The following is a 22,680-nucleotide window of genomic DNA, read 5'->3' as shown; positions in this document are numbered from 1 at the left end:
CAAAACTTTGTCAGCAGAGGTCACGTGGGGGGAAGATGTGAGAACATCCAGTTTGGCTGGATAAAAACAGTGTGTTCTACAAAGCCTAAACTTGCTCCTGGCTTTCTGTTGGCTTGGAGGAAAATGAGAAATAAAGCCAAATTAATGTATATTGTTTGCATTCCCACATATGGGATCGCTCCCTTCCATGTTATCCTCATTCAGAATGGTACCAACACTTGCACAATGGGCACGGGGCATTTGCTGGGACCGGCTCTGGGTAGGTGATGCAGATGGGGCAAGAAAGCAGCTGCCAGCCAGGATGCACTCAGGATGCTAAAAGAGGGATGAAGGCACGTGTGTGGGGAACAGGGATCCACCCAGGGGCTGGGCTCCCAAATCCATCATGGATCACACCATGAAGCAGTGCTCAGCCAGCATTAGTATGCAAAGACTGTGAGCTGAGAGAGGGGGAGAGAGAAGGAGAGAGGCAGGGAGGGGGAAGAGAGAGGAAAAGCCAGTTGTTTTATTCATGGCTGGTGATATTATAGACTGAGTGAAAATCACATTATCGTAATGGGAAAGTTAGAGTTGCTGTGATGATGCCCTGAAGCTTGTGTGCTGATTGGGGTGTGATTGCTATCTGTATTTATATGTAGAAAGCAAAGTTCACTGCCAGTTCAAGATGGTGGAGCCTGCTTCTTCATGCTACATAATTCTTCAGTAGGGAGAAGCTGGGAGCAGCGGTGTGGGAGATGTGGTAGCCAGGGGTGGGTGTGAGTCAGCCCCACAGCGCTGCTTTTTGGTGCTGCCGGGGGAAACCCAGCCTCCATCCTGTTTGGGGGTTAGGGGGAGGGAAGGAGGAAAAGAGAGAGATGCTGGAAGCAAAGCATCCTGTCCATGCTTGTGCATCATGTCACCGTCCAGCTTTCTCCCTCCCTGTCCAAAGACTTCATATGGGGAGGAGCAGCCTTGGACCCTCCATGCTTGGGCAAGGGAGGCCATGTGGCTGCAGGTAAGTCTGGATGGTATAAATGCACCTTCAGAAAAGGGTAGTGTTCCAAGGGCTCCCAAAGCTCCAAGCATAAACAACATCCTCCACCAGGCCTGGCACTCACGCCTGGTTAATTCAGCACAAGGGGATTTCTGTTCACTAGTTTGGGTTTTTAGATCCGAAAGTGACACCCATTAAAAAGACAGACCATTAACTGTGCATCTGTCAGCACTAACGCAGAGGTTATATCAGCATCCCTCCTCCCAAGGACACACCTTGCAGCGGGCTTCCATGTCTGCAGGGTGTGCTGGCATCCATGGGGTGCTGTCATCTCCTGTTTGTGGGTCCATTGAGGAGAATAACAAAGATTCAGTTTCAGTGAAGGCTGAGGTCTGTTTATCAAACCACAGCAGAAAGAAATAAAAATGGCCAGTGTAGCAAAAGAAAAGAGAGGGTGCATCACTGGAGAAGTGGGGAAGAGCAGAGGAAAAGGATAAATACGCTTCAATTCCCTGCTGAGTTTTGGTAGGTTTATAGAGAGCTACCAACTGTGCTCCACTCCCACTGGAGCACCTTCTTTGTGGCTGCTCAGCCCCATGCCTCCTGTCTTGCTGTTGCATTTCTCCTGTCTGCAGCAGTGCAGAGGGACTTTGGGATGCTGCATGTACAGGGATGCTGTGTGCTCCCGGGAGGCAGTGTGCTCCAAGGATGCTGCGTGCTCCAGCGATTCTCTATCTCTGAGGATGCTGTGTGCTCCAGGGATGCACCATGCCCTGCGATGCTGTATGTTCCAGGGATGCTGCGTGCTCCAAGAGTGCTGAGTGCCTGGGGATGTTAAGTGCTCTGCAGGAACGGCTCAGCCCCAAGGTCAGCACCAAGGACAAGCTTTCTTTCCCGTGCAGAGCTCAGCCTTGGCATTTCCAAAGGCACACGGTGGCAGCGCCAGGTCCTGGGTGCCAACCCCAAGTGCCCTCAGCACGCCAGATGGATGCTCACGCTCCCAAAGAGCAGCCGTTACCTCGCCCGCCTTCCTCCTGCTGAGAGAGTCAAATGTGGCCCTGGGCTGTACCATGCTGCAGAGCAGAGCTTGCCTCGGCCCCCACCTGTCCTCTCTGCCTGGCGGCACAGCATGGGCTGTGGTGGGAGGAGGGCTAGCTGGGACCTTGTGCCACCTTTGTGCCATTCAGTTCCAACATGGCCGACAGCAGATACTCCAAAAGCCTTGTTTCCCAGCCGTGAGCTTAAGGCACTGCTCACTTCTGTTGCCCCTGCAACCTCCAGGTGGACCAGGAGGTGTGAGCACCCTGAAGTGACTAAAGAGAGATGAAGGTCTACTTATCTGCATATGCACGCACAAGAAGATACTTCCCTCTTCCCACAACACTGCCTCCCTCCCTTCCTTCCCTCATCCGTTTTTCACACTTTAACCAGAATCAGCAACTTCTGTCACCTGCTGCTACCTGGCGTGTCCCTCCCCGTGCCGGCTGAGCCCGTTGGAGCCCACAGATGTGTGATTAACTGTGGTGAGCATTGCTGGCGAGGCACCGCGGCGCGCTCCCCGTCTGGCTGATGAGCGTGCAGCTGGAGCAGAGCTCCCTGGGGTCCCCTGCTGCTCGCTGCAACGCACCGGGTCGGGGGGAGGAAGGTGTCGACATGGTGGGGAGGTATTTGAGCATTAAGCCATTTCTTTTCCCTATGAGGTTCCTGGAAGCGCAGCTTTTCCTGCCTGGAAAAGCATCTGGCTGAGACTCCAGTGGAGTTGTGTAGTCTATAGCCCAACATGAGCTGTGCAGGGGAAATAGAAAGCAAAGGGAGAAGGGCACTGGGAGAACACTGGCACAAATGGGCCCTGTGCCCTGCTCTGCACAGCACCCAGTGCCAACAATTACCCCGAGCAGGAAAGGGGGGACATGCGGATGAATGGGTGTTTAGGAGAGATCTACAGGTGGAGGGATGGATGAAGGGCAGCCCACATGGGTGGTGGGTCAGGGCAAGGTTCCGGTGCACACTCCCTAATTCCTCATATTAATTTCCTTTCCCATCTGCTGCAGGGAAACCAAACACTCCCAACATTTCCTTATTCTGCACTTCTCCCTCTTTCTGACAACTCATGGAGGCAGATCAGCTACCGAGACCCTCAAACTGATTTCTGCGCCCAGAACAGGGATGAAAGTTTGAGCTCTTGAGGAAACAAGCAGGTCAGCAGCTCCTATCTCAGAGGATTGTAGGAGCACAGAAAGGCTGGGTTGGAACTGACCATATAGATCATCTAGTTCTGCAGTGGGTTGGTTGCCCACCACCAGATCAGGGCCCCGAACCCCATCCAGCCCATCCTTGGGCACCTCCAGGGGGCACAATGGGAGAGCTGGGTGGCATCTTGCACAAAACTTAAAGCAAACTGAGCTCTTATGCAGAAACTTCACTTTGGTAGGAATCTCCTCCTTATTTATTCATGGTTCTGCAAAGCCCCCGTGTACAATTTGGTTCTTGGTTGCATTTTTTTGACAACCAGAGGCTTGTTCTGATTTTTTGGAAGGCCTGACACAAAATCTGGCTTTGAAAGCTGGTTTCAGGAGGGAGAGAGGACAGGTTGCACCCAGCCGCTCATCGTAGGAAAAAAAGAAGTGAAGTTGCAAGCAACACGGAGAGGCAGAAGGAAAATGTCAGTGCCATGTCACAGCTCCAGTGGGTATGGGACAGCTCTCAAACCGGAATGTGAAAGGGCTGTTTGGGATTAGGTAACCTCTGCTTCATAAATTATGGTGAGTTGAGGGGGGCCAAGCATGGCCTTGGGAGGAGGTCCCAGCCGGTTCCTGTTTCACCCAAAGTGGGTCACCTGTCCCAGCTCTGGTTCCCTCTCACTTTCAATCTTGGCTTCCTCTTGGGGCACCAGGCACCTCGCCACAGCACCCTGCTCCTGCTCACAACTATCTTGATCTCACCCCATTGCCTTTCTTTCCCTTCCTGTGAGCCATTTGAGCCCTGCAGGGCCAGGGGCATGGATGCAGCCCCCTCCTTACCCCATGGCACTGGGGGTCTCATGCTGGTGAGGCTTTGCCAGCCACATGCTGGCAAAGTGAAGTCACACAGTTCATCCCCAGCTGTAAGTGATTTACAGCTGGGGATGAGCTGTGTGACTTCACTTTGCCAGCATGTGGCTGGCAAAGCCTCAGCAGCATGCATTCCCCTAGTGGCATCGTGCATTCCCCTAGTGGCATCGTGTTCAGGACACATCCCCCCCCCCCATCTCCAAAAGTGCTGCAAAGCTGCACCCTACCCCCACCTCCTCTCCTCTGCAGCCCCTACCCCAGTACTATCATATGGTTCCTTCATGTAATTGTTGAGCACAAAGAGGCATTAAACTGTAATCCACCTCCTTGGCACTGCTTCCCCCCTTCCTCTCCCCCATCCCCACTCTCCTCATCCTCCTGGGCCCATAAATCTTCAGTGCGACTGTAACTTGGGTTCTCTTTCTCTCTATCACTCTCTTTCTGCCTTCCTCTGTCTCTCTTTTTTTTTTTTTTACAAGGTTAATTAATCATGTTTAGGCCTGGCCCCAGCTGTTACCACCACCAGAGCCCCCTGCCAGCCCCCTCTCCCCACCCCCAGCCCAGATGCACGGCAATTTGAGATAAATCCACCCTTTTGCAAGAAAGACCTGTTGGTCTATCTGTGAGCAAAAGGTCCTGTCTCCAGGTCTCTGTGCCCAGGAGGGATGCAGAGGAAAATCCATACTCCCTCCAAAGGAAATTGTCCTGTGGACACCGCTGGCAGAGCTCCTTGGGGGTCCAAATGCAAGGTTGGACCCTGCAAACAGCCTTCTCTCTGCTCCCATGTCCCCTCCACAGAGTCAGCTGCATCCTCACCTGGCTCTGATCCCTGGTGTTTGCGTCAGCTGATGGGGCTGGCACACCCCCATGCCACATGGCAGCTTCTCTCCAGAGGTGACCTTGTGTCTGCTGCCACCAGGACACACAGGGACACGCAGGGAGGTGGCTGAAGGGTGCTCACTAACCCCAGAGCCTGATGCCAGTGGTATTCAGTATCATAAAAAATGAAAAGATCCCTGCTTGTGCCAGTTGGGATGGTTGGAAGTCTTTGTCTCAGAAGAACAGAAAGCAAAGGTGGGAAAGGTCAGCCGTGCCATGGCACAGTGTGTGCCGAGCTGGGATGGAAGATGTGAGAGGGAAGGTGGGAAGCTGGGGGAGCCCAAGGTGTGGGGAGAGCTTAGAATATGGGGAAGAGTGACCGAGCCAAGCAGAGCCTCTGGTACTGGGGAGCCATGGGAGAGCTGCACAGCTCCTGAAGGGCAGAGGCAGAGCAGGCAATGTTGGCCATCCAAAATCTGGATGGCACACCCCCGACTGACACACAAGTGCTGCTCTGGCACAGCTTTACTCTGCTCCCAGCCATGCCCCCTGGCTCAGTCCTCCAGTGTTTCCATGAATGCTTGCTTTTCATGCCCAACCCAGCTTTTTTTTCTCCCCAGCAGCAAGCCAGCCTGTTGTGCTGGGGCTGATGTGGGCCAGCAGTGTGCAGAGACAAGCAGCTCGCCCTGTGCTCACCCCAAGCTTGAGATGTACTCCCCAGCACACAGCCCAGCTCCTGGCCCATTCTGTGTCCTGATGCTCCTGACTCATTCTTGAAGTTCCTCTATTTTGCCTCCCTTCTGTGCTGCCTGTCCCTCTAAATTATACCCAATCATCCCCCCAGGGCAGGCTCCTGGTGCTAATACCCTGCAGATATTTGCAAGCTATCATCGTGTCCACAGTGAGTCATCAATAGGCTAAGCCCTTGCACTTAGCTCCTTTAATCTTTCCTTGTAAATCTTTCTCTTTGCACCTCTGCTTGTTTTCATTGCTGTTCCTGAACGTCTTCCAATCATGCCGATGGCTTTCGGGTCATGGGCCTGAAAATGACCCTGGTGCCTCTACTTGGACCATGGGCAGAGCTGCCCGGGGCTGTGTTTGCGCTCCCAAATTCTACTGGCAGCTTTCCAACGGCCGTCTCCCTTCTACTGCTCATGGCTGTACCCAATGGTGCTGACTCCAACACCACCGAACCAACATGGGCTGAAAACAAGATGATAAAATCCCCTTCTATTTATTCCCTCTGAAAAAATAGTCAGCCCGCTCTCCATTAAGCTCACAAGGCAGGAGGTAGCAACTCACGTTGAAAGTGGATCAGGATTCTTTCCCCCACAGAAAGCCAAGACACTGCTGGGTATTTTGGGTTGGAAGCTGGAATGGAGCTGATGGGGCCCATCTGTTGCTTTTCCCTTTGCGGATCAGCTGTGTTTTCCCAAGCTGACCTTCATCTGCTATTTCAAACCCCAGGTCAGCGTTCCCATGGGCCACATCCAGCTCCCATTGGGAACCAAACCGGGTGCTAAATATTTTGGTATCATTTCACTATGTGCTTCTGCCTTTACTACCACCTACAGGCTTCAGGAATGAAGCAGCTTCTTCCCAGATCATTAACAGGGAGCTTAATTAAGAGCTGTCATAACACCAGGCATCACTGCTGGAAAATGGTGGCCCACTTTGCAGCCTGGTGACGGGGTCACGCTGTTCTCATTTCCCTGATGAGAACACCCTTTCTCTACCACTGACTCCAGCACTCCTATCCCACCCTGTCCCTCACTGTTTCCAAAGCCAAGCCCACAAGAACCCCATTCCATGCCAATACTGAAGCACACACTCAGACCATGAGCACATGAGCTCCGCCACCGCTCCCGGAGGACTTCAAAGGGTCGGGTCCACGTGCTTAAAGCAGAACAGGTGTTAAATAAGCTGCTGGATCAGGTCATCCGTCATCTGCCAGGCAGGGGGCACTGGAGCTATCTGGTGATAATAAACTACTTTGCTACATTTGCACAGGCCCTTGCAACAGCCAATAAATCAGGCAAAACAGCTGCTGCTGAACTATGCGGAGACTTCGCCCTTCGACACAAGTTTTCTGAAAAGCTCAGCCATGAGCCTAGGGCTGGGGGATGCGAGGCAGACCCTGGAAAGCAGAAGCATGGATGTAAGAGCAGGTGGTGACAGGAGCTGGACACCCATGCACCCAGCAGGCTGAGCTGAGCCCCACACTGCCCTTCAACCATGCTGAAGCACCTGTATGTGGCTGGGGACATCGTGTCACCCACCACACAAAGGCTCCTTGGGTCTGCCCAGCGTTTTAACCTGGGCTTTAAAACATTTGGGGATCTGATGAGTGAGGAAAGATTATATGAGTTTGGGGAGAGGTCCTCAACCTGGCTGCTTAACAGCCCTGTGACTTGATCCAGTTTCTTCCCTGCTTCTTTAAAGGATTCCTTTCCTATTCAACCAGCACCTTACTGGGCCCAGTTCCCCAGGAATAGGCTCTTCTGGACCCTATTGCTCTAAGTTCCCAAGGACAGGCTGCCGGAGGCACAGCAAGGAACAGCTGCTGGAGGGATGGGAAAACTAGGGTGAGGAAAGCCTGTACACAAAAAGGAGAAGAGGAGAAAGACCCATTTGAGAGGAAGACCCAAATGAGACACAACCAAATCTACAAGCTCCTCTGAGTGTACCATAGGGACAAAGGGTAATGTCATCCTCCATCAGCATTTTGCTCGTAATCCCAGAAGCAAATTTCACAGAATTATGGAATCATTAAAAATGCCAACCCTCACCATGCCCACTAATGCATGTCCCTAAATGCTGCATCTCCACATTTCCTGAACATCTCCATGGATGGTGACTCCACCACCCCCCTGGGCATCTTGTTTCAGAGTCCAGCCACTCTTTCGGCGAAGTTTTTCCTAACATCCAGCCTGAACCTCCCCTGGTGCAACTTAAGGCCATTACCATTTCTAATGCAGAGCAGAGCACCCCCTTGGACAGGGTGATGCCAGCTCCCACCTTGCACCTATATGCCCCAGACTTTTCAAGCCACCACAAACCTGGAATCCATAGTCTGGTGCTCAGCTGTCACCTGCCTAACCCTATGGGGAAAGTCAACACGAGACCCTTAGATTTGAAGGATAATCTTCACTCCGTAAGAGATCTCACAGCCAACGCGTGAGATAAAGCCACCAGCAGAGAGAGAACATGCTGCACTACATCAATCTGTCAGGCAACAAGTTTGTGCTGTGTGGGCAGGGCTCACTGCTTCCAACCTGGACAAGCACATCCAGCAGCTGGAAGAAGCCTATTGGTGCATCTTTTGAGCTCAAGCCAGCACATCCTACAAAGCTCCTTCAGACCTTTGTCTTCTTTCCAGCTGCTTTTCTGCCTCTGTCCTCCCCAAAAAGAAAACAACGGGCTCTGAATCACTCCTGCTCCTCCAGCAGCTGCAAGGAGAGTTTTTCTCCACTGCTCACCCATTTCTCCATGAGCATGGGTTAGTGCAAGGCTTTGCTCATGGAAGTGTTTGGGCTACAGCAGGGATGGAAACAGTGCTGTGAGCTTGGTGCTGTTGGTTAAAGGGCAAAGAAACCCACAACTGGGCAAGCTACAAACTGTTCTCTGTGTTTGACTGTAGGACATGGACAGGCACTGGGGCAGATTGATAATGGGGGGAAAGTAGTGGGAGAACCACTCATGCCTGGGGCTGGAGTTTTCCATTTGTAGAGCTTCATAGAATCATAGAATCATAGAATTGTTAGGATTGGAGGAGACCACAAAGATTATCTAGTCCAACCACCAAGCCATCACTACCATGGCCACCAAACCACGTCCTAAGTGCCTTAGTTTCCCTTGCAGAAGGGACCCAACTGCTCCTTCCTGCAGGAGGACCAGCATGGGGCTAGCAGAAGCAGAAGCCGTGTGGGATGGTTTTAAAAGAAAACCAAGCAGGAACAAAATTTGGAAAAGATAAAAGGTGATAAATGTCCATCTCTTCCCCAAACTTTTCCTCTTAGCCTCTCGCTGAACCCAATTACCTTAAATAAAACGAATGTGCTGTGATACGACAGACTTTTCTCTTTGATTAAGGACTTCCCGGCCTCTTGCAGGTGATGCACACTATAACTCACAGTAAAGATGGCTGCATTTTATAACCAGCGCATTGTGTGGAGTTTAGGGCTTTCTTCCCCTTTCTCCCCCCACTTCCCTGTCTCCTTGCTCTCCAGTTCAGACCGAACTGGGTTTAACTAGGCCTGAATAATTTAATAGAGTCATTATGCTCCTGTGTTTTTCCCTTACTGTCAACTGTAAAATCCATACAGTAGCTTCGGGAAATGGGGCTAATTTGAATTGATAATAGGAGACTCTGGAAAAAGTCATCTATTGCCGTGCAATGGTGGAGCAGATGCATGCTAAATCTTGTATAATGAAAGAATATGCTGGTGTCAATTATGTAAGAAAACGACTTTACAGTGGTTTGAGGCGATGGGTTAGCATTCTGCTTGATATTATCACATAAAGAAACACCCATCAAAACTTCTCATAAATATGGAACGGCGAGTAAGATTACATTATAAATTTGAATGTTATGAATGTGTATGAGAGAGACAGATCGATGCAGGAAACCCACCTCTCATAACTGGAAGTGGAAAAGAGCCATATTTCAACATTTACGTTGATCTGGGAGGGCAGGGTGGGATGGGGGCCGGAGTTCCCACAGTTCCCATAGCTGCTGTGACGGTGTTTGCCATGGACAGCACCGCTGGGCACTTGTCCCAAGGCAGTGGGAGTGTGATGCTTTGGGACGAGGTGGTTGGAAGGTGGCATTGGTGCTGCAGGTGGATTTTTCTCTATGAAGATGATAACTGGGGAAAGGTCTGCTCGCCCAGAGGGAGAGGTATCAGCTCATGGCACAGCAGGAGGGGTGACACAGAAAGGATTAGCAGAGTATCAGAGGGGATTTGCTTCCCAGCAGTTTCCCAGCACGTGCTGGAGGGAGGAGGTGCTGGGAGTGAGGGAATTCCAGGCACAGACTCAACAAACAACAGAACTAAATTCAATTCCTCATAAAATGCTGCAGCATTTGGATGTGGAGGAAAAAAGGAACCAGGGAACTCCAAATCCCCAGGCACCCCAGTAGCCACCCACATCTCCCATAGACACTCCAGGGCAGGTGGAAAGGGAAGCAGACCAGCTCTTTGCATGAAACCCAGCTGATGGCTGAGCCCTGTTGTTTGCTCTGCCTGGGCTCCAGCTGGCTGCCCGCAGCCCCGACCCATCATGTGCTGTCAGCACCACGCACCCAAGCTCCTGGTGCAAATGGGAGGCAGGTGGGAGGCATCAATTTGCAGCCATTCCCTCTTGCTCCCCCAGATGTTGCTGCCCTCCGCAGCTGGGACAGCTGAGCGCATCCAACCCAGGGTCACCCGAGCTGCCACAGCCTTGTAGCATCATCATGGAGAGACGTCCATGTGCAGCCGTGCAGCTGTTAAGGTACAAAGGGCCACCTGTGGGGTTGGGTCCATCTGACTCCATCCTCAGCATTTGGGCTGTCCCATACTGTCCCTCACTGGCTGCCTTTCTGCTGGTCATTGCCAGCCTAGGAGCCAAAGGAGCGGAATAGAACATGGCCTGCACCACTGCCACTCTATAAAAGCACCTTCAGCAGCAGGCTCTGCTGCTCTAGTGAGGGTTCCTCTAGGAATTGTGGGGATAGCATTGTTATAGTTGGATTCACCCAAACTTACCCATACCATATGGTACCCCAGCGTCATTCAGCATCCAAACCCACAGGCTGCAGGATCTGATGCAAAGATATTCATTTGCAATGTGCAGGTCTGCTGACAACTGCCTGGGAGCTCTTCAGCCAAGCAAAAACTGCTCTTGACTCCACTGGAAGATGCACACCAGAGCATGGGGTGGGGTGAGGGCTTTGTGTTGGGCCAGGAAAGATGCAAAGAGCAGAGTGAGCCATGGGAACAGGCTGAATGAGGTCTGAGTCCTTGGGGTGAGGTGTGTCTGAGGAAGGGACAAAAAGGCAGCAAAGCTCTGAAGGAGGAAAAGAGAAATACGACTTTGAGTAGTGCTGTCCTACTAACCACCCATAGAGAAATGACCCTGAAAGCTCTGGTAGCCCCAAAGGCGGGTGCCAAGATGCTCCTGCTAACACAACAACAGCAAGTACTCCCTTGAATATGCTGAACAGAAAATCATAGAATCACAGAATCATAGGATCATTAAGGCTGGAATGACCACTAAGACCATCAAATCCAACCACCAACCCATATCTGTAAGCACTCTAGATCATGTCATTCTGTGACACATGTACCCTTTTCTTGAACACCTCCAGGGACAGCAACTCTACCATCTCCCTGGGCAGCCTGTGCCAATGCCTCAACACTCTTTCTGAGAAGGAATTTGTCCTAATATACAGAATGGTGCAGAAGGCTGAAAATCCAGCTACCCACTGGGGTCAGGAGCTGGAGCACATCCCAGCAGAGAAGCTGGCACACCTGGTGGAGATGGGGATCCCAGAGCCAGCACCTCCATCAACAGCAATACATGAGAGGTACCCATCCTCAGCAGTTCCCCACTTCATATAGGATACAAAACAAGAGTGGGGACAACTGCTTGGAATGCACCCAGCACAGCAGCCCCTGCTTGGACTGAACTGGCTCTGCCTTACACAAGCAGTGACTTTGGATCACACCAAATCAATGCGGTGGCTGTTCCAACCTCTCTTTGCTCTGATGGTTGCGAACCTGCTGCTTAATTCCCAGCCTACATTTCTTCCCTTCTGCTTTAGCCTTGTTTGCTCCAGTGCCAATGTCCTCTTTTAGCTTCAGCGGCTCTTCCCTGCTGTTAACCCCGTTGACGTATTTATGGATGGCAATCAGATCCCCTCTCAGCGGGTGTCATGCTGGGCTAAACAAGCCGAGCTCATTCAGCCTCCTCTCTCTAGAAGTGGTAAGAACATCGCACACTGAGGCAGTGCAGCTGCTCCACTTCCACAGCCTGGTGGGAGCACATCTGGGCCAGATTCACGCCATCCTAGTCCTGTACCTCGCCTGCTGCCATGGTCTCGCAAAAAGTCAGGCAGGTGCTTGTCTCACCCTTCCCCTCCAGGATGAAGATGCCCTATATGAGACACCCTGAGCAAAAGGTACTTCCGTGAGCTTCTCTACAGACAGCCTAAAGCCTTGCTTGGTCCTAGACACCAAGGACTAATTGCCTAGAATGGATCACCAGGCAATGGCTTATGAAGATGTCTCAGCTCTGGCTGGCTGGATTCACAGCTGGTGTAAGCCATGCAATGATGGCTGGTTCTGTAGAACCAGTTGGTAAATCACATCTGGATCCCAAAACAGCCACTTAATCTGACTACAAAGAAATCCACTGACTCATGGTGGTCCTTCTCGGTTGCTCATCCTTTGGGGTCATAATTCTGCACCTATCATATGGGTCATGATGGTGATGATGATCCACGATGATCCTTCTCCTGCACTCTCCAGAGCCCCCAGACTCAGCATGATTCCCTCTGGGTGCTCTTGGCTCTCATGAGAAGCAGTATGGTGTTGGTCAAGGCATGACTTCTTGTCTTAACATTGAAAAAGTAGGATGCTTTTAAACCTTGAAATGAAAATGAAATTAATTAACCTGATCTGCAATGAGTGTTCCTTGAGGGCTTTCCTTTGCAGGTTGTTTGAGATCATTGAAAGAAGAAGGGGAACAAGATAGACATTTCTAATTAAGTATTGCACATCTGGAACTCTCAGACTTCCTTCTCCCCTCTGGATTTAGTAAACTTCTGCATTTTGCAGAGCTCTGATCAGCCCTTTGTTGTGCTTGGTGTTGTACGAGCTTTTAAAAATGATAGTCCCAACACCAGTCCAAATCCCACAGCTCCAGTTCTTACATAGCCAAATGTTTCTCACATGTAAGCCTGGATTTACTCCTAGAAAGATGTTTCTTGCCACATCTGGGCTGGATCCCTCCCCTGGTTTCCTCTGAATACCCTCTTGCTCAGCTGCAGACCCACTGTAGAACCCACAGATTTGTCAGTTGTGAAACAGAGATGGTAACTCCACCTTGCCTAAGCAGAATAGTGCTTCGTTAATTTTATCTCTTGATTTGCTGAAGTTAAGCTCTTCTACAGGCTGGTTTAGATATATTTCCTATTCTAAAAAAAGTGCTCCTGGCCACACAATTCTTGCAACAGGGCTGCTATGACTGTTAGAGTATTTATTGAAATAGGGCACTGCTGCAACCCACAAAAAGAAAAAAAAATAATAAAGAAAGAGACTTTCTAATCTTAATTCCAACCATGTTTCAAGGCTTCATACTGTAAGCACATTAAGATAGAGATCTTCATCCCAGCTTTGTGTTTGTTCAGCTGGATGGACCAAGCCTAGAGTCTGCAGTGGGAGTGCCTGGGTTCCTTGCCACAGTCTGCCTCTTTCTCCCTGGTGTTCGAGATGAGAAGGAGGACACGAGCTCCCCAGCCATTTTGGAAGTCCTCACAGTGGTTTGATGGCGTGGCTGGGAAGTGTTGGGCTGTTGGCTGCCCTGGGAGCCATGCCCACATGCCCTTCTCATGTACTGGGATATTTATAGCCACCAACGGCAGAAATTTGGCTGGGACACAGCCGTGAGGATAACAAGTTTCTCTTTAGGAGGAATGTTCCACCCCAACTGGAGGAGCGAAGAACAATAAAAGATGATTGATTTCCTCACAGCCGTCCCCGAGCACAGCCCCATACCCACGCCAAGACGGCTGCAAGCAGCCCTGGCACATCTCACCCTGCACGGCCAACCTGAGGTGGCAGCATCCCACGGCCCCAATAACCCACCTTGGCTCCCCAGGTTGGGTATCTCGCACTGCTTTCACCAGAGATGAGCTGGAAGAGGAGGAGCAGAGGGAGGGAGGGCTTATAAGACCGTTTCCCTGGCCCTTCAGGCACTTTCTATTTACATTCTTTGGAGTAAATTACCAAGCCTTAGAAATTTACAGGGAAATCGCTTTGATTCTTAAACTATATGAATGAAGCTGCAGATGGAGAGAGTAATGGCTTAAATTTATTAGCGCGCATAAAATTGTTGATGCTAATTTTCAGCTGTACACTAAGCAAGCAGTCGATGGGATTAAACCAGATCCCTTATTTAAACAAACTCGCAAAATGTAATTTACATCTAGTTATTGTTCCCGACTCTTCTCAGACCCCTTCCCAAAGCTCCCTCTAATGTTGCCGGGTCTGCATTGCACCCATTCCCGTGGAAGAGATGCGCGCGGCGTTTCTTCCAAGCGTAGAACAATGCAGGCTTAGCAAAGATTCACTCATTAGTTGCAGAGTGCCTGATCTCACTGGAGTCCAAAGGGACTGCCAGGATGAAAACTAATTGGATGGGAAGAATCTGGCCATCTTCAGCCTTAAGCAGCCACATGGACTAATCCCATAAGTGAATCTGTGCTCCAGTCAGGAAACACTGGCATGGGATGGGGAATAGGGTGAGAAAGATGATCCAGGTTTCTGACAGCCACATGCAGAATTCTTATTCCCTGCCCTCTGGTGCCTCCCTATGAGAGGAGTCTGTGTTACAGAAATCCTGGGTGTCGCTGGAGGGTGGGAAGGCTGCAGAGGAAAACAGGGCTGGCAGAGCATGTGGAAACACAAGAATCCCATAGCAGCTGCTAATCCTGGCCCCTCTGGCTGTTAGGGCCCTGCCAGCCAGACCCATGCACTGCATCCCATGCCTGCTTGCTGCAGTGGGCATCTAGAAATGGCACCTGGGCGCAGGGGAAGATAGGGCAGCATGGCTGGAGATGGGAGGGCAGACGCATGCTGGACATACCTGTGCTTGCGAAAAAAAAAACTCTCTGTGCAGCATGACTTACTCTGATGAGAAATGGCTGTGGTGGATCTAAGCCAAGGAAAGAGAGAGGTGACCAAATCAGTGATGCTCACACAATCAAGATAGGTCTGCGTTCAGACTTCCCTACTTCCTTCTCTTGTGATCAGGCCAGATTTGTCCTCAGATCCCCGGAAGCTTTTTCTCTGGTGCTGGAGCATACAATAATTTAGCTGTTTCTGTGAGCTGTACTGTTGGGAATAACCATGGCTCCCCTGTGTCTCTGCAGCAAGACAGACGCAGAGGGATGAAAGCAGGAGCAGAGGCTTGTCCTGCAGCTCATTTGCTTCTGAGCCATGCTGGAGCTTTGCAAGGACAGGAAGGGGGCAAGGATGTGCAGGGGGCATCTGCAGCCTTCTCTGTCCAAAAAAACACATCTGTGTTTGACTGCATCTTCTGCACCTCCTGGAGGGATCCTGCTGAGAACATCATTGCTTGGGACACCAAGAAGAGGCTGAGGAGCCAATTCCGCCCTGCCTGAGGGAGAGAAACGGAGTAAAGACAGGCAATAGGCAAAGGAGCTGCTCCGATAGCTCCAGCGGAATCAGCCTCTGGGCTTGGGTAGCGAGTGAACAGGAGACCAAGAGCAGAGACGGAAAGCATCTGCAGCACCTCCCCTCCCACCACGCCGCTGAGGGCTGATCAACCCCGTGTCACCTTACAAGCCACTTAATCCCTTCCGTCATGCTTCTCAAGGAAGGGGGTGTGCAGGCCGAGCCTTGGCTGCCACCAGCTGCCCCAAAGTCATACACCGAGCGGCTGCGTATGACTTTGTGTGGGGGGACATGACTGACACCTCAACAGTCCCCGCACCTGGGAATGGCCCGGTCCTACAGCCACAGCCCCAGCTGGCCCTTTGATCTCAGCAGGCCAGAAGCCGGTCCTCCTCCTCTCCAGCTTTGGAGAGGATCATTCTGATTTTGTCTGGGCATCTCACATCCTGGCAGGTGTCAGTCTTGGCTTCCAAGATACCTCGGAGGGGGAGGTGGGAAAAGAGAGGATTGTAAAAATAAATCAACTGTTGAAAACCCATGTGCGTGCCCACCCTTCCTCTGAAGGGGACTTGTTTGATCTCTAGAAGATTCTTCTGATAATGCCACCAGCCTTCCTACAGCACACACCTACTGCAGGAAATGTCACCCTCAGTATTTTCTAGGTCTTACTGTAAACTGCCTTAAATACAAGGACACAAGCATGAGTGCAAGGCATGAGTGCAGGTCACCTTCCTCCCACCCCAATGACCCATGCATTTTTTGAGCTTTCTTTTGAACCCCTTTAAGCAGCTAGCACCCACATACACCAAGGCGAGGAATCCAGCAGTTTGGCTGTACACAGCACAAAGAATTTCTCTTCCCATTTTTAATCCTGCTGCTTCCACTTGGCAGCAGTTGTTGTACTGAAAGAAAGAGCGGATAATCATTCCTTAGTTCCCAGTTCAATAGCACTCACCTCCGTCACCCAGCCTGTCTCTAGTCTTTCACTACCTGAAGAATCTCAGCTCCTGCTTGGTGCGGATACCATAGCATTCCTTTGACCATCCATGTAGCCTTCTGCTGTTTCTCATCAAGTTCTGCTAGGTCTCCTTTGAGAGGAGAGACCAGAATGGCTCTCTGGGGCAGACTGTTCTGCTTTGCTCGCAGCAGGTGGGACTTCCAGAGGGCTGTGTGCCATTCTTGGCATCACACAGAGATAAATGCTATGAAAATCTGACCTTGGGAGGCAAATTGAAGGAATTGCATTTATTTTGCCCAAAAAAAGAAAGGACCAGAAGGCAGCGAGAAAAAATATTTTGGTATATAAGGTTTTCATACAAGGACACAGATGGATTGTTCTCTGTATTCAGTGGAGGTACAAGGAGAGCAAGGCTCCATTTACAGCAGAGATGATTTAAGTTGGATGTTAGGAAGCTCCTTCAGCTCTAAGCGCACACAAACCCAGGAGCAAGCTGTCAGGAAAGGATGGAGCCTCTTTCACTGGCAGTATTATTTATAAGCAGTTGGGCACCCATCTGTTGGGAGGGTTTGGGGGGAGCTGCCTTGCAAGACTCTCTATCAGGGTCCCTCCAGCCTCACATTTCTTTCTCCATGTTCCCTCTGTCGAACCATTCGGCTCGGACAGACCGTGCCATCCGGGGGCTGGAGTCACTCTGCCAAAGGGCCTGAGGGAATGAGCAGCACTAAGAGGAAATCTGTGCAAATCTATTATCTGGAGTCTCTGCCGAAGGCAGGGAGGGTCTCAGTATCAGGCACATCCCCAGTGGGAACTGCCTTCTCACCTCCCTCTGCTCCCCCAAAATGTCACTGCTCTAATTACAGAGGAAATCGCAAAGGAAAACTTGCCAGGGGCAATGTGAATTTTGTTCTTGCAGCCCCACTGCCTTTTCTCTCTCACTTTTTTTATGGGACTTCTTGGGAGCTCAGAGACCACAGGCTGAAAGCCGTTACTGACATTGTGTGGTCCTTGCCAGCATCATAGCATCTGGTGACAAGCTGATAATCATAGAATTGTTAAAGTTGGAAAAGACCATGAAGATCATCAGTTCAACCCCAGCCCATCCCCACCATGCCCACTAACCACATTTCCCCAGTTCTTGGATATCTCCAGGGACCCAACCTCCTTACCTGTATCACGGCTGTAAGGGCAGCCACTCCTCAGCTGCCCAGGGAAGATGGGGTGGAAGCAATGAACCTTCTGCTATCCAATGGACCTCACTGAGGACATTATTTTTAATAGAGATAGTGCCAGCTCTGCCAAGATCTGCTGGTGCCCCTCTCCTTCTCCAGATTTACTGGCACGGCCATTGCTGCGCAGTCATTGCAGCATGCTCCCCCTTCCTTCTCTCCTTGCTTATTCAAGGCGTAATCACAAAGCAACCCATCTTTTTGCACTTGTAAACGCATTTTACAGAGTTGTAAATGTTCTTATTGATTCTTCAGCCTTATTATCCTCACTGCTCAGCTAAGAATTAACTTCCATTTGAGGATAAATTATTAATCAGCCTTCCCTAGATCTATTTCATAATCATTTCCACCATCCTCGCTGTCACATAAGAAGGATTTGCATATTTATTCAGCCACTTTTCCCCAGAACAGTATGCAGAAGCCCATGTTTACCTGCAGTCTCTTAAATCACTTTCCCTACCTTACAAAAGCACTGCTTTCAGAGAGAGCAGGCCCAGCACAGTGCAGTCCAAGTCCTTCTGATTCATTTCTGATTCATTACTTTGTTGCATGTTTTTTGCAGGCTAATCCTTTTCTTTTTCACTTCTCTGCTTTCTCATTGCTTATTTATGACACCCTGTAGGGTAAAACTGTGTGGTTTGTTCAACAACCCATAACAAAAATACACAGGCTTCCAGCCTTGTACCGACTGTCTCCAGTCCCAGCCCAGCTTGCACAGGAGAGCATGTTGAGCTGCAATTTTGGATTTGGGCTCTGTCTTCCCCAGACAGTCAGAGATGAGCAGACTCATTGAGCCCTACTCAATGCACGGCTGTCTTTCTGGGGTAGAAGGTTGAAGCAATTTGGGGACAGTGGGGAGAGAAGGGAGTGGAAGCACGGTAAAGCTAATGGCACCCACCTAGAAAGGGCCATAGTAAGAGGGAGGGAGCTGAGCAATATTAAGGAGTTGTGTCTTAAGCAGCATGAAGGAGGCCACATTCCTTTGGCAAAACTCCAAGTGCAGTGGCAAGTGAGCAAGAAGGTTCACCTAACGTTGTCTTCCTTCTTGTGCCACCTCCATCATGGCTCCCACAGGACTTCCATGTGACGAGCAAGTGTACAGGCCAATTCCTTCCAGCAGATGGTAGCAGGATCACATGTGGGTATCCACACTGGGACCCCCAGCCAGGCTCTGTATCACCACCTCATAGCAAAGCCCAGGGAAAATGTCTACCAAAAGAGCAGCACGCTGGGCGACCACAGCCTTCCCTTGGTGCTCAGGCCATGGACAGCATGTGCTTAACAAGGGACTCGTTGCTTCTGCAGGGAATTCATATACAAAATGGCTGTGATTTTTGCTTGGCCATAACTATGACCAGTTGGGTACATTGGCCAAAATGGCAGCTGTGGCACAAGAAGGAAGGCAGCCATAGCAACAGGCAAACTGGCAGCCAGGGTGCAAATCAAGCTGGCCACCATGGGGCTTGGCAGGAACTGATGTACAGCCCCAATTAAAGTCAGCCCTGTTGTCCTCAAGTTCCACACACACATGTGGCACTGAGGGACATGGTTAATGGGCAGTATTGGTGATAGATGGATGGCTGTACTAGATGATCTTAGAGGTCTTTTCCGACCTTAATGATTCTACAATTCCATTATTCTAAGTTTGGAACACAGCTCTTCCCTCTCAGAACTCACACTCTATTCTCTCTAAAGTTAACAGAGTTACAGGCCATATCCCTCCCAAAACCCTGCAGGTCCAGCTCCTTTTACCATGTCCCTCCTTGGTTCTTCTGTCTCCTGCATAAACCCCCAGCTCTTGGCACAAGGACACAGGAGGGAAATTTCCATGTCATTTTTTTTCCCCTCTCGCTCTAAGGGGGAAGATTTAGCTCTTGTGATTGCAGAGAAAGCTGGAAAATATGATGTGAGCACAACAGGAAGAGACTGATCAATAGAAATCAAACGCAGCCATTAAACAAGCGGCTGAACAGAAGGACCCGGGTGGCTGAGCTGAGCGTGGGTTCGTTTCACAAGCAGAGACAAAAGCAATCCTTCTTGGAGCTTATGCAAGGTGAGAGTCAGGCAAGCAGATCCACCAGGAGAGTGGATGGAAGGAAAGGCAGGGAGCTGCTAAAAGAAGCAGCTGGGAGATGAGCAAAAAGTGAAGACCAGTAAAATCCTGCTGGGTACGTTAATGAGCAACATTGGATTGGAAGTAATTGCTTGGTAAGCCTCTAAACAAGCAGATTAGTATGCCATGGCATCCACAACTCTGTGAGGAAGTGCATCGAGGATGGTAGGTCAACAGTAAATGATCACCTGCAACAGCTTTGCCTTGCTGAGAATAGCTAGATATAGGCACTAAAACATATGTTTATACATATGTATGTAGAGGATGAGGATCACAGAATTGTAGCATCGTTAAGGTTGGGAGACCACTAAGATCATCAAATCCAACCACCAGCCCGTGCCTCTCCAGACCATGTCACTCAGTACCATATCTACCCTTGTCTTGAATGCCTCCTGAGACCGTGACCCCATCACCTCCCTAGGCAGCCTGTGCTGATGCCTCACCACTCTTCCTGAGAATCACGTCTGTGATTCTTTCTCCTCCTTAACAACTCTTGAAACTTTTGGATAGCCTCCAAAGATTCTGACAGAAGGGATGCGACACTCTGGCAGGATTTAGGAATATACATACTTGGGAGAAGAAGGTCCTGCTCCCATTCCCGTACCTGCTTTATGAGACCCCAGCTTGGATCCTGATGGTGGGGTTTGCACATGTTGGGTGCTGGAGAATGTAGAGAGTAAGACACAGAGCTGTATGTGACACTTACAGATCTGCACCATATGCTCCATCCCACTGCAGGCCCAGGCTCTCCTCCGAATCAGCTCCCAGCCTGTCTCGACATGAGGTTAAACCCTCACTAGGGAGCAGGAAGGCAGAAAAGCAGCAGATGGAACCAATCAATTTGCCACCCAAAAAGTGATCAGTTGGTGGAGACTCCTCTCCTTCCAAAGGCAGAGTGGGAACATGCAAGAAAGATCAGTGGGCAGCCCATCATAAACCCTGAATGTATTTCCAGCCATAAAATGCTTGACATGCCTTCGAGAGGCTGTTGAAATCCTTGATTTGCAGCTGGCACTCATTTTCCATCACAGGTAGTAAAAAGACTCGGCCACAGTGGGGTCTGTTGCCATCCCCCAGCCCACTGGGACACACACACCTCCTCCTGCTTCCTTCCCAGGGCTCTCCTTTCCCTTCAAACGTGGATCTGGACCCGGGACTGAGATATAACGAGCAGGAGCAGCAATTTCAGGAAGTGGTCGGGCCCTGTAAATCCTGGCGGGGGCTTCCTCTGTCAGAGGAGCCATCCGGGGCGCGGGACATGTGCGAGCTGAAGTCACGGCTGTTAGGAAGGTATTTGTTCTTTGGGCCCCCGTGGGCAAACCGGGTTGTGGTAACATCTCTCGAGTCGGGATCTGGTTGCAGCAATAAAGTTGGGCGGGTTGGGTTCCTGGCTGGGCAGGAAGGAGCCATTGATCAATGCCACCCATCCTTCCCACCTTCCTCCGGCCCCGGGGTTGATGTAAGGGATACCGGGAGGAGTGGGAAGGAAAGCTAGAATGGTGAGGAGCAGAGGGTGGCACGGCCAGGGCAAGGACATGGGGAGGTTAAGCACCAACTGAGCACCACAAATGTATCCAGATAGGGGCTGCAGGTGGATGCAGTTCAGTCTGCAGCCATGCAAATGCATCTGCAGCAATAACAAGGACCGGGGGGAAGAGGGCCTTCCAGTTTCTCCATCCATGTGCTCAGAGGACATCCCAATGAGTTCACATCCCCCAGGTACCCAGGCTGCAGCAGCTCTGTGACTCAATGCCCCAGCAAACAGTGCTGGATGCTGATGGGAGTGCTCAGCCATGCCCTGACTGCTGGATGCATGCACCCAATGCACCAGCATCATATCTGTGAGCTTACCTCAAGTGGAACTGGGAGAAATTCAGAGGCAGTTCTTTATCCTATGGGGCTGGAGGGACAAAAGGGGACCCCAGTCCAGGACAGAAAATAAGGTAATGCTGTGGAAAACTAACTCTGCTGCTGAGATCATTGGTGGATACACTCGTGCTCCCAGTGGGGAAAGCTTTGGCATTTGGCCTGGGACACAGCACCTCTGACAGCTATTAAAGCTCCATCATTTTTGATCCCAACCAGATATAATGACTATAATGAGATTGATATTACTAATACAGCTAACCATTGTGGTGATACTAATAAAACAATATTGTGCTCCTCCATCCAAGGAGCTTAGGGCTTTTAAAAGAGTTTCAGTCTCATGGCATCCATCCCATTTCAGGAAAGCTTATTTAGACAGCAGCAAAGCTTCCTCGCCAGCTTTGTGCAGCATAGCCGCCTCCAAGGTGGAGCACAGCAGCTATTTATGAGCAAGCAATAACCACGCACTGCAATCTGGGCTAGGCAGTGAATGCAAATACCACTTCCAGGGCAATTGTAGGGGTTAGAGAGAAGATAATGTACCAGGAGACTCTGCTAGGCTTTTAGGAGATGTGTTTGGGAATATTTTTGCAGAGCTCATATCCACCATCAAGAACTCACCAGCACATGGCTCCTGCAGGCTCAGAGGAACACAGAACTAGTTAGCAGCATTGGTGTGAGTGGGTCTGAGGGGTCATGCCGGGAAATGGCACATTGTCAGAAACATCATTTCAGCTGCATTTCATTGCCTTTTTCTTCAAATGAAAAATTTCAGGAGTAAATGAAGCCAATGCACTGTTTCACTGTGATTTGAAATTTTTTTGCCTACTGTTTTTTAAAGTAGCCCTTCAGCATGCCTCAAGCTCCTCATCTTCTTCCAGTGCATCATTCACAGCTCAAAACCATCATTCCTCAGCTTCTGTGGCACACCATAGGTACTTGGTGTCCCATTTACTCAAAAAGATGCACAATGGCAAAACGAAAACACAATGGCTTTCAGCATGATGGGGAGAGGAGGGCTGAGGGATCCTGTCCTGCCTCTGCCTCGCCACTGCCTGAAGAAGAACAGGAGCTCACCTGGCACCCTGGAGACAAATTTCCAGTAGGGAAGTGGCTGCCACCACATGTCAGGAGTGATTTGCTCAGTGAGAGAGATGAGCACCTCCAGCACTGACATCAGGGGACAAGCAGAGGAGAGGATGAAAAAGCTCATGCTGGGCAGCAGAACTGCATGGTAGGGTGAGAACCCAGGCTCTGAGGACAGCTGAG

Source organism: Tympanuchus pallidicinctus, unplaced genomic scaffold (genome assembly GCF_026119805.1).
Source record: "Tympanuchus pallidicinctus isolate F22 unplaced genomic scaffold, pur_lepc_1.0 scaffold16, whole genome shotgun sequence".
Taxonomy (NCBI): domain Eukaryota; kingdom Metazoa; phylum Chordata; class Aves; order Galliformes; family Phasianidae; genus Tympanuchus; species Tympanuchus pallidicinctus.
The sequence above is the reverse complement of the archived record's forward strand: the minus strand, read 5'-3'. Positions refer to the sequence as shown.